The sequence below is a fragment of the Piliocolobus tephrosceles genome, chromosome 10 (genome assembly GCF_002776525.5).
Source record: "Piliocolobus tephrosceles isolate RC106 chromosome 10, ASM277652v3, whole genome shotgun sequence".
In the NCBI taxonomy this organism is placed as follows: Eukaryota; Metazoa; Chordata; class Mammalia; order Primates; family Cercopithecidae; genus Piliocolobus; species Piliocolobus tephrosceles.
Genome location: NC_045443.1, coordinates 38,812,329 through 38,825,367, shown reverse-complemented (window position 1 = coordinate 38,825,367; position 13,039 = coordinate 38,812,329). Strand labels below are relative to the sequence as shown.

General features: G+C 42.8%; 1 pseudogene; it reads left to right on the top strand.

Annotated features, from left to right (window-relative positions):
- The first annotated feature begins 3,693 nt into the window (after positions 1-3,693).
- On the top strand, positions 3,694-6,889 carry LOC111520214 (annotated as a pseudogene).
- The last annotated feature ends 6,150 nt before the right edge of the window (positions 6,890-13,039 follow it).

The window sequence follows — 13,039 nt, the reverse complement described above, 5'->3', positions numbered from 1 at the left end:
TTAAGATTTAATGAGTGCCCTGCCAGGTTTTAGGCTTGCATGGGGCCTGTGGCCTCTTTGTTTTGACCAATTTCTCCCATTTGGAATGGGACCATTTACCCAATGCCTGTATCTCCATTTTATCTTGGAAGTGACTAATTAACTTGTTTTTTATTTTTACAGGCTCCCAGTGGGAAGGGACTTGCCTTGTCTCAGATGAAAGTTTGGACTTGGACTTTGAGTTAATGCTGGAATAAGTTAAGACTGTGGGACTGTTGGGAAAGCATGATTGGTTTTGAAATATAAGAAGGACATGAGATTTGGGCGGGGCCAGGAGTGGAATGATATGGCTTGACTCTGTGTCCCCATCCAAATCTTATCTCAGTCGTAATCCTCATGTGTTGAAGGAGGGATCTTGTGGGAGGTGATTGGATCATGAGGGCAGTTTTCTCCATGCTGTTCTCATGATAGTGAGTGAGTTCTCATGAGATCTGATGTTTTAAAAGTGTTTGGCAGTCCCCCCCTCGTCCCTCCTGCCACCACATAAGATGTGCCTTGCTTCCCCTTCACCTTCCATCATCATTGTAAGTTTCCTGAGACCTCCAAAGCCATGTGGAACTGTGAGTCAATTAAACCTATTTTGTTTATAAACTACCCAGTTTCAGGGAGTTCTTCATAGTGTGAAAATGAACGAATACATTAAGGTGACTCCCATGATCCCTGCTCTGATGTGTCTTTCCCTCCTTTTGAATATGGGCAGGACTTGCAACTTGCTCCTAACCAACAGAATGTGGCAAAGATAACAGAGTATGCATGATTACATTTACATGATTGTGTTACATATGACTGTACCTTCAGTTTTGGTAGGAAACCCTCTTCCTTATGCTTTGAAGAAGCAAGCTGCCAGGTTATGAGCTGCTTCATGGAGAGGGCCATGTAGCAGGAACTAAAAGTAGCCAACAGTCAAAAAGAGACTGAGACCCTCAGTCTGGCAACCTGCAAGGAACTGAATGCTGCCAACAGTCGTGTGCTTGGAAGCTGATCCTTCCCCAGTTGAGCCTCAGATGAGAGCCCGGTTCTGGCCCACACCTTGATTATAGCCTAGCAGAGGACCTAGCTCAACCATGCCTGGACTCCTGACCCAGAAAACCATGAAATAATAAAGTATGTTGTTTTAAGTTGCTAGATTTGTGGTAATATTATTATGGAGCAATAAATAACTAATATAGATACTATCTACCATATATGATTGTTTTGAGAATTAAATGAAATAATGCATGTAAAGGCTTAGTACTGTATTTGGCACACAATAGATACTCAACAGTTAACAGGTTCATGCCCTGACTTCCACCCTCTGCCTTCCAGTTTTCAATGATCTAGCAATAGTTGAATCCCTGTAGCACTTACCAGTGTTGGAAGAGACATTTAAGTATATTTAGTCTCATCTTGCAGCTGGTATTTACACTCCTCTACTAATTTACTTTCTGTCTAGTCTTTGCTTAAATAGCTCCAGTGATATGCAACTCATTCTTGAGGCTTCCCTTTTCACAAAAGTCATGACTCTGGCATCCTTTGCTATCAGGACATAGACTCTCTGAGGCCCACAAGATCAGCAGACTTGCATCCTGATCATTTGAAACTGCAGCCCTTTTCAAATATATCTGCTGGAGCATTATTACAACAGACTATATTTAAATAGCCAATAAGCATATAAAAAGGTGTTTTTAAGCCTTCCACCAACTTCCACCCACACCCTGAAGGCCCAATGCCACATTAACCACTTGCCCAAGGAAAGAGCTCTTTTCCTCAAGGAAGACTGCTCTCTTCTTCAGAATCTAGTGTCAGTTTCCTCCCTGGTTTTCAGAGCATGCTAGATAGGGGAAATTTCACTTCCCTGCCACCCACATGGAAATGATATTTCTCTTTGATAGGGATAATTAAAATTTTCTCAGTCTTGTAAAAAATGTAAACAAAAGCATCTTAAACATTAAAAAAGATGTTCAGTATCACTAGTCATTAGAAAAATGCAAATTAAAACCACAATACTTCACTAGTATAGCTACATTAAAAGACTAACAATACTAAATCTTGGCAAGTATGTGGGGAATGTGAAACTCCATCTCTGGCAGGTGTGCAGTTTGGCACAACTACTCGGAAAACTTGGCAGTATGTGCCAAAGCTAAACATTTACCTATTTAGCAGTTCCACTCCTGGGTGGATGCCTAACAGAAATATGTGCTCATGTCTGCCAAAAGATATATACAAGAATGCTTATAGCAGCTTTATTCATAGTAGTTCAAACGGGAAAATAACCCCAAATGTCCATCAAAGGAGAATGCGTAAATAAACCATTGTGAATATTTGCACAATGGAATACTACACTGCAATAAAAAAATCCTAATTGCAACATGGATGAGTCTCTTAGACATAATGTTGAGTGAAAGAAGCTAGACATTAAAGAGTAAAATACTTAGTGACCTTATGTATATGAAGTTCAACAATAGGCACAAATAATCTGCTGTGGTAGATGTCAAGATGGTGGTTATTTTAGGGGCAATATTGCTTGCAAGAACATTCAAAAGTGCTGGGAATTTCTAAGTCTGATCAATGTGGTTGGTTATATGGATATACACTATGTAAGTGAAAAAATGTCCTGAGAAATACTGATAAAATGTGTGGACTTTACAGTGTGTTGGGTATACTTCAATAAAAAGCATTTACAAAGTGTCCGTTGGGAATAACAATTTAGGGAATAACAGGGTGTCGTTAAAGGCAGGCTAGATAACTACACAATAAATGGATTTGTTTCCGTGTGCAGTTCTTGATAGCTTTTTTTTTTTTTTTTTTTTTTTGAGACAGGGTCTTGCTTTGTACCGCAGGCAGGAGTGCAGTGGTGCGATCATGGCTCACTGCAGCCTGGAAGTTCTGGGCTCAAGTGATCTTCTCTCCTTATCCTCCTGAGTGGTTTGTGCCACTCAGGAGGCATGTGCCACTATGCTGGCTATTTTCTTTTTCTTATTTTTTTAGTAGAGTCGAGGTCTCACTATGTTGCCCAGGCTGGCCTTGAGCTCCTGAGCTCAAGCAATCCTCCTGCTTTGGCCTCCCAAAGTGCTTTATAGCTTTTATATCATCTCTTGTAAGTCCCCAACTGGCTTATGCATATTATCTTTTCTACATTATTAACAAGTAAGGGATCATGGACGAAATATTTGTGTTGCCCAATGCACTTAGCAAAGAATAGGACATGTATGTATCATCAACAAGGATTTCTTGAGAGAGATTCTAAGGAAAGGGAGACTGTGACTTGACTTCTCAGCATCTGTTGCTCAGCAGTCACCTCATGGTATATAGGAGTCTTCTCTCTCTCTGAAAGCATTTGTTGTCTTTTTTTATATAATTTTTTTCCTTAAAGTTGATTTCATATGAAGTGAGTTTCTACTTACTTAATCCCCAAGCATCCCCTGCCTGCCCACCACCCTGTTGATTTGATTTAAATGTAATCAGAGAAGTTTCAGATAACAGGTAAACACTGATTCCTTTTCAGACAACTTGGAACATTTTATCTTGGAAACCCTCGCAGGAGCAAATGAAGGTAGAACAAAACCAAAGCAGAGCACAACCAGAAAAGGCTGGAGTCATTTCTCAGATTAAGACCCACTGTAGTGCCGCCGGGGAGTAGGGCCAGGTGTTGGGAGAACTCCCACGTGGGACAAGATGGTGTCTTCGACCCAGGTGAACTTCAACCTGCAGGCTCTCCTGGAGCAGCTCAGCCAGGATGAGCTGAGCAAGTTCAAGTCGCTGCTCAGGACAGTCTCCCTGGGAAACGAGGCCCAAAAGATCCCCCAGAAGGAGGTAGACGAGGCGGATGGGAAGCAACTGGCGAAAATCCTCATCAGTCACTGTCACAGCTACTGGACGGAGCTGGCGACCATCCAGGTCTTTGAAAAGATGCACCGAATGGATCTGTCTGAGAGAGCAAAGGACGAACTCAGAGAAGCTGCTTTGAAATCATTGAATAAAAACAAGCCTTTATCATTAGGGATAACACGGAAAGAAAGAGAACCTCTAGACGTGGAGGAAATGCTGGAGCGTTTCAAAGCAGGAACACTAGAGTGTACAGAAACAGAGGAAGATGTCCCCGTCCTGACTGAAGTCTTCAAAGTCAAAGGAGAAAAGTCAGATAACGAGAATAGGTACAGGCTTGTATTGAAGACGAAGTTCCGGGAGATGTGGCAGAGCTGGCCTGGAGACAGCAAAGAGTTCCGTGTTATGGCTGAAAGATACAGGATGTTGATCCCATTCAGCAACCCCAGGATGCTTCCCGGGCCCGTCTCACACATGGTGGTGCTGCACAGTCCTGCAGGCCTTGGGAAAACCACGCTGGCCAATAAACTAATGCTGGACTGGACAGAGGACAACCTCAGCCAGAAATTCAAATATGCATTCTACCTCAGCTGCAGGGAGCTCAACCGCCTGGGCCCGTGCAGTTTTGCAGAGATGGTCTTCAGGGACTGGCCTGAATTGCAGGATGACATTCCACACATCCTAGGCCAAGCACAGAAAATCTTGTTCGTGATTGAAGGTTTTGATGAGCTGGGAGCCCCACCTGGGGCGCTGATCCAGGACCTCTGCGGGGACTGGGAGCAGCAGAAGCCGTGCCCGTCCTCCTGGGCAGTTTGCTGAAGAGGAAGATGTTACCCAAGGCTGCCCTGCTGGTCACCATGCGGCCCAGGGCCCTGAGGGACCTCCGGTTCCTGGCAGAGCAGCCGATCTACATAAGGGTAGAGGGGTTCCTGGAGGAGGACAGGAGGGCCTATTTCCTGAGACGCTTTGGAGACGAGGACCAAGCCATGCGTGCCTTTGAGCTGATGAGGAACAACGCGGCCCTGTTCCAGCTGGGCTCGGCGCCCGCGGTGTGCTGGATCGTGTGCACGACTCTGAAGCTGCAGATGGAGAAGGGGGAGGACCCGGCCCCCACCTGCCTCACCAGCACGGGGCTGTTCCTGCGTTTCCTCTGCAGCCAGTTCCCGCAGGGCGCACAGCTCCGGGGCGCGCTGCGGGCGCTGAGCCTCCTGGCCGCGCAGGGTTTGTGGGCGCAGATGTCCGTGTTCCACGGAGAGGACCTGGAAAGGCTTGGGGTGCAGGAGTCCGACCTCCGCCGGTTCCTGGACAGAGACATCCTCCGCCAGGACAGAGTCTCTAAAGGCTGCTACTCCTTCATCCACCTCAGCTTCCAGCAGTTTCTCACTGCGCTGTTCTACGCCCTGGAGGAGGAGGAGGAGGAGGAGGACAGGGACGGCCATGCCTGGGACATTGGGGACGTGCAGAAGATGCTTACCAGAGAAGAAAGACTCAAGAACTCCGACCTGATCCAGGCAGGACGCTTCTTCTTCGGCCTGGCTGATGAGAAGAGAGCCAAGGAGTTGGAGGCCATCTTTGGCTGCCAGATGTCACCGGAGATCAAACAGGAATTGCTGCGATGCGACGTAAGTCGTAAGAATGGCACGGTGGCAGACCTGAAGGAACTCCTCTGCTGTCTGTACGAGTCTCAGGAGGACGAGCTGGTGAAGGAGGTGATGGCTCAGTTCAAAGAAATATCCCTGCACTTAAATGCAGTAGACATTGCGCCCTCCTCATTCTGCGTCAAGCACTGTCGAAACTTGCAGAAAATGTCACTGCAGGTGATAAAGGAGACGCTCCCGGAGAATGTCGCTGCGTCTGAATCCAACGCTGAGGCTGAGAGATTCCAGGATGATCAGGACATGCTCCCTTTCTAGACGGACCTTTGTTCCATATTTGGCTCAAATAAGGATCTGATGGGTCTAGAAATCAATAATAGCTTTCTGAGTGCCTCCCTAGTAAAGATCCTGCGTGAACAGATAGCCTCTGACAACTGTCATCTCCAGAGAGTGGTGTTCAAAAACATTTCCCCAGCTGATGCTCATCGAAACCTCTGCCTAGCTCTTCGAGGTCACAAGACTGTAACGCATCTGACCCTCCAAGGCAATGACCAGAAGGATATGCTTCCTGCATTGTGTGAGGTCTTGAGACACCCAGAGTGTAACCTGCGATATCTCGGGCTGGTGTCTTGTTGTGCTACCACTCAGCAGTGGGCTGATCTCTCCTTGGCCCTTGAAGCCAACCAGTCCCTGATGTGCGTAAACCTCTCCGACAATGAGCTCCTGGATGAGGGTGCCAAGTTGCTGTACACAACTTTGAGGCACCCAAAGTGCTTCCTGCAGAGGTTGTCGTTGGAAAACTGTCACCTGACAGAAGCCAATTGCAAGGACCTTGCTGCTGTTTTGGTGGTCAGCCAGGAGCTGACACACCTGTGCTTGGCCAAGAACTCCCTCAAGGATACAGGGGTGAAGTTTCTGTGTGAGGGCCTGAGCTACCCTGAGTGTAAACTGCAGGCCTTGGTGCTGTGGAACTGCAACATCACGAGCGATGGCTGCTGCAGTCTCGCAAAGCTCCTCCAAGAAAAATCAAGCCTGTCGTGTTTGGATCTTGGACTGAATCACATAGGAGTTACCGGAGTGAAGGTCCTGTGTGAGGCTTTGAGCAAACCACTGTGCAACTTGAGATGTCTGTGGCTGTGGGGATGTTCCATCCCTCCCTTCAGTTGTGAAGACCTCTGCTCTGCCCTCAGCTGCAACCAGAGCCTCATCACTCTGGACCTGGGCCAGAATCCCTTGGGGTCTAGTGGAGTGAAGATGCTGTTTAAAACCTTGACACGTCCCAACGGCACCCTCCAGACACTCAGGTTGAAAATAGATGACTTTAATGATGAACTCCATAAGCTGCTGGAAGAAATAGAAGAAAACAACCCACAACTGATTATTGATACGGAGAAACATGATCCCTGGAAAAAAAGACCTTCTTCTCATGACTTCATGATCTGAATTCCCCCGAGTCACTCATTCTCCATGAAGTTGTTGATCTTCCAGGTGTTGGTGAACTGCCTGTGGCTCCTCTTCTCCCCCGCCCCCACTCCTCAGGGATAATGAGTTCACTGCTAGGCTAGATGTTTCAGCCATGGCTCTGCCTCTGTTTTACACGTGCACACGTCCTTAACTTTGTTACATATGAAATATCTGTATCACGGGTACATTGAGAGAAATAAAGGTGAGAGCATTCACAAAAAAAAAAAAAAAAAAAAAAAAAAGACCCACTGTTAGTTTATTCCTACACTGTGGGCTCTTTGTTTGTTTTGGTTTCTGACACACAGTCTTTATGCTGGAGGCATGACTACTACCCACAGAACACTTGTGATGAGGTGGCAGTGACAGAGCTTCCTGTCCCACTCTGCTCCATTAGCAAACGTACAGGCTGGGATTTGAAGATCTATCTTTACTGCAAATCTTTTCAACAGGGGAAAAAAGTACTATTTTTTTGTAGGCACGTGCAAATCCATCAGGGACACTTTTTAGAATAATCTGAACCTCCGAGCATCTATTTCCTTCCAGTCTTCAAGTGTCACAATAGCAGTATCTAGTGAATGAAGAGACTTTCTTTTCAACTGAGCAGTAAGCCGGAAGGAGTGCAGAAACCCTCCCTGGGTTCCTAAGGGATGGCATTCCTTTTCTTGCTGTTACTGTAGGGTTTCTAATTCCCTAATTTACTGCCAGTGTGGATACAGATGCCTCTGGTGCCTGGTGTCACTGTTCCATTAGCAGGTTTTGCACATTTTATTGCTAAGCAACAATTAGCAGTGTGAATCCTGCCTTCTGTGATTTCAATTTGGGCTTCACACATGGAATCTTGCTTTCATCTTTGCAACACAGCAACAGTGTTCACTGTTCAGTGAAAGCTGTTTTAGAAGAACCTGAGGAAAAAAATTGAGGAGGTAACAGCAGGTATTCAACCATTCAGTGGTATGGTTTTGAAATGTTATTTATGAAAAAACCTTCTCTAATTAGATATCCAATAATTTGAAAGTAATGCTAAAGGTTGGAGATAAACTCAAAGCAATTCGATTTGGCCTTACGGGGAAAATGATAACAGTAGAATAATTAAAAAATCCTGAAAGAGAGCAAACTAAAGGTCCATAGGAAAAAGAAAAAATGTTTCAGAAAAAAAAATGTTTCAGAAAAAAAAAGTTTCATGACAATAATGAAAGGAAATGCTTTCTTTCCAACCTCATAGCATGCAAAATTCTTTTCATTGAGTTAATGGGATATTATGAAAATTTAATAGGAATAATAGATCTAGAAGAAGAAGTAAGTAAAAGAGTAGAGGAAACAGGAAAAAAATTCCATTAAGTTAAATGTAACCTAGTTCTTTACCCATAAAGGAAGAAAAATGACCATGCTTCAGTTTAAATATTGTTTTTATGGAAGTGCAGCTTATTGTGAAAACTTCTTGTTAGAGAAATAAAATTATTAACATTTAAGAATTCAGCAAACATAAAAGCATGCTTTTTTTAACATATAAAAGAATATTATTTAAAAAAATTATACTGGGTAACCATACTCACCCTCTTGCTTTGAAGAAGAAAGGGAACTCTGGTTAAGCCATTTATGGAAATAGGGTCTGGACATTTTATTCTTTTCTTAACGAGAGGTTTGTTTCCTAGTCTCTTCTTAGAGTCTTGAAGAAAGATCCAGGGAGGATCATAGTAGAGAAGAGTCCTAACTGAAGAAGGAGAAAATACCAGATGTTGGATCCTCTCTTGTAGCTCTCGGAAATACACAGTGAGTGTTTTAAGTGGAACAAGGATTTACAGGGGATTACGTTTTGGAGTTAAGAGGTATTGGTCATGGATGAGTCAAATTCTCTTAGAATGTAAGAAACTCTGACTGAAAACCTTTTCTTTAAAACTCTCTGACTTAAAAAATAGTTAATCCAAAGCATTTGGTTCTACTTTGAATAGTGATTTCTTAAATCTTTGACTTGGGGTTCATCGAACAAGATCTGCCTCCCTTTAACTTCACTTCATTCGGTTTGACATTTGTTGAATTTACTATGAAGTCTCTTTGCAGTTATTTGAATAAATAAAAGGCTTCTTGTCCTCAAAGAACATACAGTCGAATGGGCAAGACAGTTAAATAAATAGCGTGTCATGTTTAAGTACAAGGCTAGGGAATGGTACTAGTGCTATGATGGTACAAGAGAAGTTACCTTAGCTAATTTTGAGGGCAGAAGTTCAAGGAAGGATTCCTGCAGGTCATGGTGTGTGAACTGCTTGGCTTTTTTATGAAACTGCACGTAATAAATCTACGGATGAATACCTTGGAAATGATAAGACAGATAACTCTGGAGGGGAGTTGGAGAGAGGAAAGAGGCTTGACAACAAACTACCATGGTTTATTCCATGTCTTCCTATATTTTGAGAGTGTGTTAGAATGAGATTATATTTACACATGACAAAAAGTATACAATAATTTAAAAAAGAGAATGTCTTTTCCCTTAGAATGGCCTTTCAAATATCTGAAGATGGATCTCTTGCTCCAGGCTAAACTCCAGCTCTCAGAGTGGAATGGCATAATATATGTGAGATTCCCCGTGAAGTGCTTGCCATAGGACTTAAATAGATGTTTGCTTCAACCCTCTTCTTGCTCTCTCCTTCTGTCGCCAGAAGAAGAGGTCCATCTTAGTTTTTGCCTTTGGGTTGTGCTTTTGTTTTATATAATCTCTTTTTAAAATGGAACCTATTTCTTTAGGGGATCAATGGAACAGATTTAATCACTGAAAAAGTCCAGTTATATAATCAACTAAATAGAGCTGAATGTGAGGCTTCTGGTGATGCACACTGTATTTATCTGAGTAAGCTAAAGTTGTAGAAACAAGGGAGAAACTGAGTTAAAGAACATAGAAGCTTATTTCTCTTTCCTGTGGTAGTCAGAGGTGAACATTCTAAGCTGGTGGGGAGTGCTGCTCCACTTGGTCATTTAGGGATTCAGGTGCCTTCTGGTGTGCTGTTCTGCCATCCCCTAGGGCCTTGGAATCATCTTAGTTGAAGCTGGTACCAGCCATGGATGGGTTCTAGCTAGAAAGGTAGGAAAAGACAGCATGGAGAAGGCAGACCTACCATGGGCTCAGAAGTGGCACATATCACTTCCAGTTTGGTTCCATTGGCAATAACTTAGTCATATGATTACACCTGCTACAGGGGAGACTGGGGAATGTGGTCTACTTAGGCAGCCATGTGACTTGCTACAATTCAATTACAATGGAGGAAGGAAAGAATATATTTTATTAAATGGCTAGCAGTTTCTGCCACACACCTCTAAGTTGCATTAACTTTCCTTAAACAAACATTTTATTAGCTCACATTGAGTTTATAAAAATTAAATATTGCTAAAAAGATTTTAATTGGTCTTACATTTCTTTAGTATGATTTATTCTCTCAAAGTCATTATGCACTTAGTTTTACATCAAAATATTACAATGGACATAAAATAATTTATGTCATTTCGAATTAGCTTTCAATACTTATAAAATCTATATTTCTACGTTGGAGTCATTCTTATATATGTATTCTTCTTTCTCGCTTCACGTTATTTCATGTACACATTTTCTTTTAATTTTGCCATTCCACAGAATTGCTTTGAATATCATAAAATAGTGTTCCATTACCTTTATGGCTGCATATTTTCAGATATTGTTTTGTTTCTTTTTGTATCTTCCCTTTTCTTTCCTCTAATTCAAGCAGGTAGCCTGCACTCCCTTGCTGCCCCGGAGAGATGTATGTCAGGTGGAGAGCAGAAGCAATGTGTAGTCTTCTGGACTTAGTTTCCAAAAGCCTCAGCCCATAGTGGAACTTGGAATGTTTACTGAAGTTGTGTAAGGGTCCAGGGGATTTGTCAAAGAGAAAAAGAAAGTATTTCTGCAAGCAGAATTTCCCAAGGCCAAAAAGGAGGCCAGAGGATGGGAGAGAGGTGGAGAAAGAGGCCTGTGGGTTCCTGAGTAAGGGGGATCCAGTCCTACTTGCTGACAACAGAGGTGGGGAGGTGGAAAGCGGAGACAGCTCAGGCCTTGGCAGGGATCTGGATGGCCCAAGAGCGCCATGGAGCAGCCGGGCCCTCGGTCCTTACAGGCTGTGCAGACACACATCCTACGACAGAGGGGTCCACCCTATCCCCCGGGTCTTGCCACTGTATAAAACTCCTGAAATTTTCCAGGGATGTGGAAAATTTTCGAGAATGACTGAGATTATATTTTTTGCTTACTTGGCAGATTTAGATCTCAAAGTCAGATGTTGAACTGAGTTACAGAAAATAAATAGACATGTCCTGCACATCTAAGTTTGGAAACTGATTTTTATATCTGCTGCTGAAGTGTGAGTTGCTTATTCATCCTTTGGCTGTGTCCAGGCTTTTCTTATAAGCTAACAAGGAAATGGGGCCCCCGTTCTAAATTTGTATGATTGAGTTTTAGAACTTATATACAGACTTTATATTATATGCTGCTAAATTTAATCTTGTTGGTTTTGACTCATTATTTCCATCTGTGGGAATAATTTTAAAAATTGATTTTGTCATCTGGAATATCTATTTCTCTGTTTTGTGTTATCTGCAGAAATGACCAAATAACAATGCATTCTGTTTTCATTGAAATGTTAACTAGAAATGCAGGAAAGGCCAGAAACAGAGATAGCATGTGGCTGCTGCTGTGAATCCCTTTTCAGTTTTAATATTTACTGCATTCCTTTCTGAGTTTTGTTACTCATTCCATTTGAGTCTACATAACTGTACTCTTATTGAGCCTATAGTTCCTTTTTTCATCACAGATATTGTGTATGATGTTATCATCTGTTCACATTAAGCCACACATGAGCATTTGTGTGGTGGCAGTGGAGGTAAGGTGCTTATCCTCATGAGGTCCCCAACGTTCATGGACTCAGTCACATACTGAACGTACTTCATGACACTGCCTGGTGAAGCTTTGCTTTGTAAGGAACAGTTAGAAAACTGCTGAAAATTGTTTTCCCTGGGTCAGGTGATGGTAGGAATATGGATAATTTTTATTTTTTATATTGTATATTTCTGAAATGTTTGAATTTTATACTTGAAATTATATTTATCTATCCATTCACTTTTTCATTTAAAAATACACAGGTGTAATGACTTGTGCCTATAGTCCCCAGCTACTTAGGAGGCTGAGGTGGGAGGATTACTTGAACCCAGGAGTTTGAGGTTGCAGTGAGCTATGATCATGCCATTGCACTCCAGCCTGAGTGATAGAGTGAGACCCCATCTCTTAAAAAAAAAAAAGAAACACAGAACTCCCCAAAATATAATGAAAGATTATATGTGCTAGGCACTTGAGATACAGTGGTGGGCAGAATCAGATATGGTCCATTCCCCCATGGAATTTAGTGTCTAGTGGCCAGATGATAGGGCCAGGAGGCTCATAAGTGTTCTGGAATCAGAATGCGTGGATTCAAATTCCAGTCTGCCGTTCATTAGCTATTAATCTTTGTCAAGTTCCTTAACTACTATTCCCCAGTTTCTTCATTTATTAAATGGGGATAATAACTGCAACTCCTCACCTCCTTGCTTAACTGGTTTGTTATGAGGATTAAGTGGAAAGATTTGTAAAACATTTGATGTGGTAGTATGTGGAATACAGTTTTTATTGGGCATGAGTATTAGTGAGGGAGACAGACATTAATTACAAGTTCATACAAATACATGGAAAGCACTAACTGTGACAGGTACTTCATGGAGTGGGTTATGGTGCCAAAGAGGGGGCAAGAGACTACAGCTGGGATTCCAATCTGGTCAGAGAGGTGCTCCTAAAGAAGTAGTGAGTGAGCTATGAGTTACTTATCACAAAAACCAATCAAGATGTAACTATCCTTTCTAGAAAAACCCTGGAAAAGATAGGTTGTGAGCAAGACTGGATAATGGATTGTTTGATTGATTGCCTCTTTGGTAATATCTGCTGGTTGTCTGAGCTTTTATGCAGAGTAGTCTTCGGTGGATAGCATGAGATATATAAGAAGCAGAATGTAGCTCAGAAGAAAGGGTCAGAGGGAATAAAGTGAGAGGATCAGGACTCCAGTCTGTTGGTTGTTGGTTGCAGTGAGGTGGAGTCCACTTCCATTTGGGCAGGT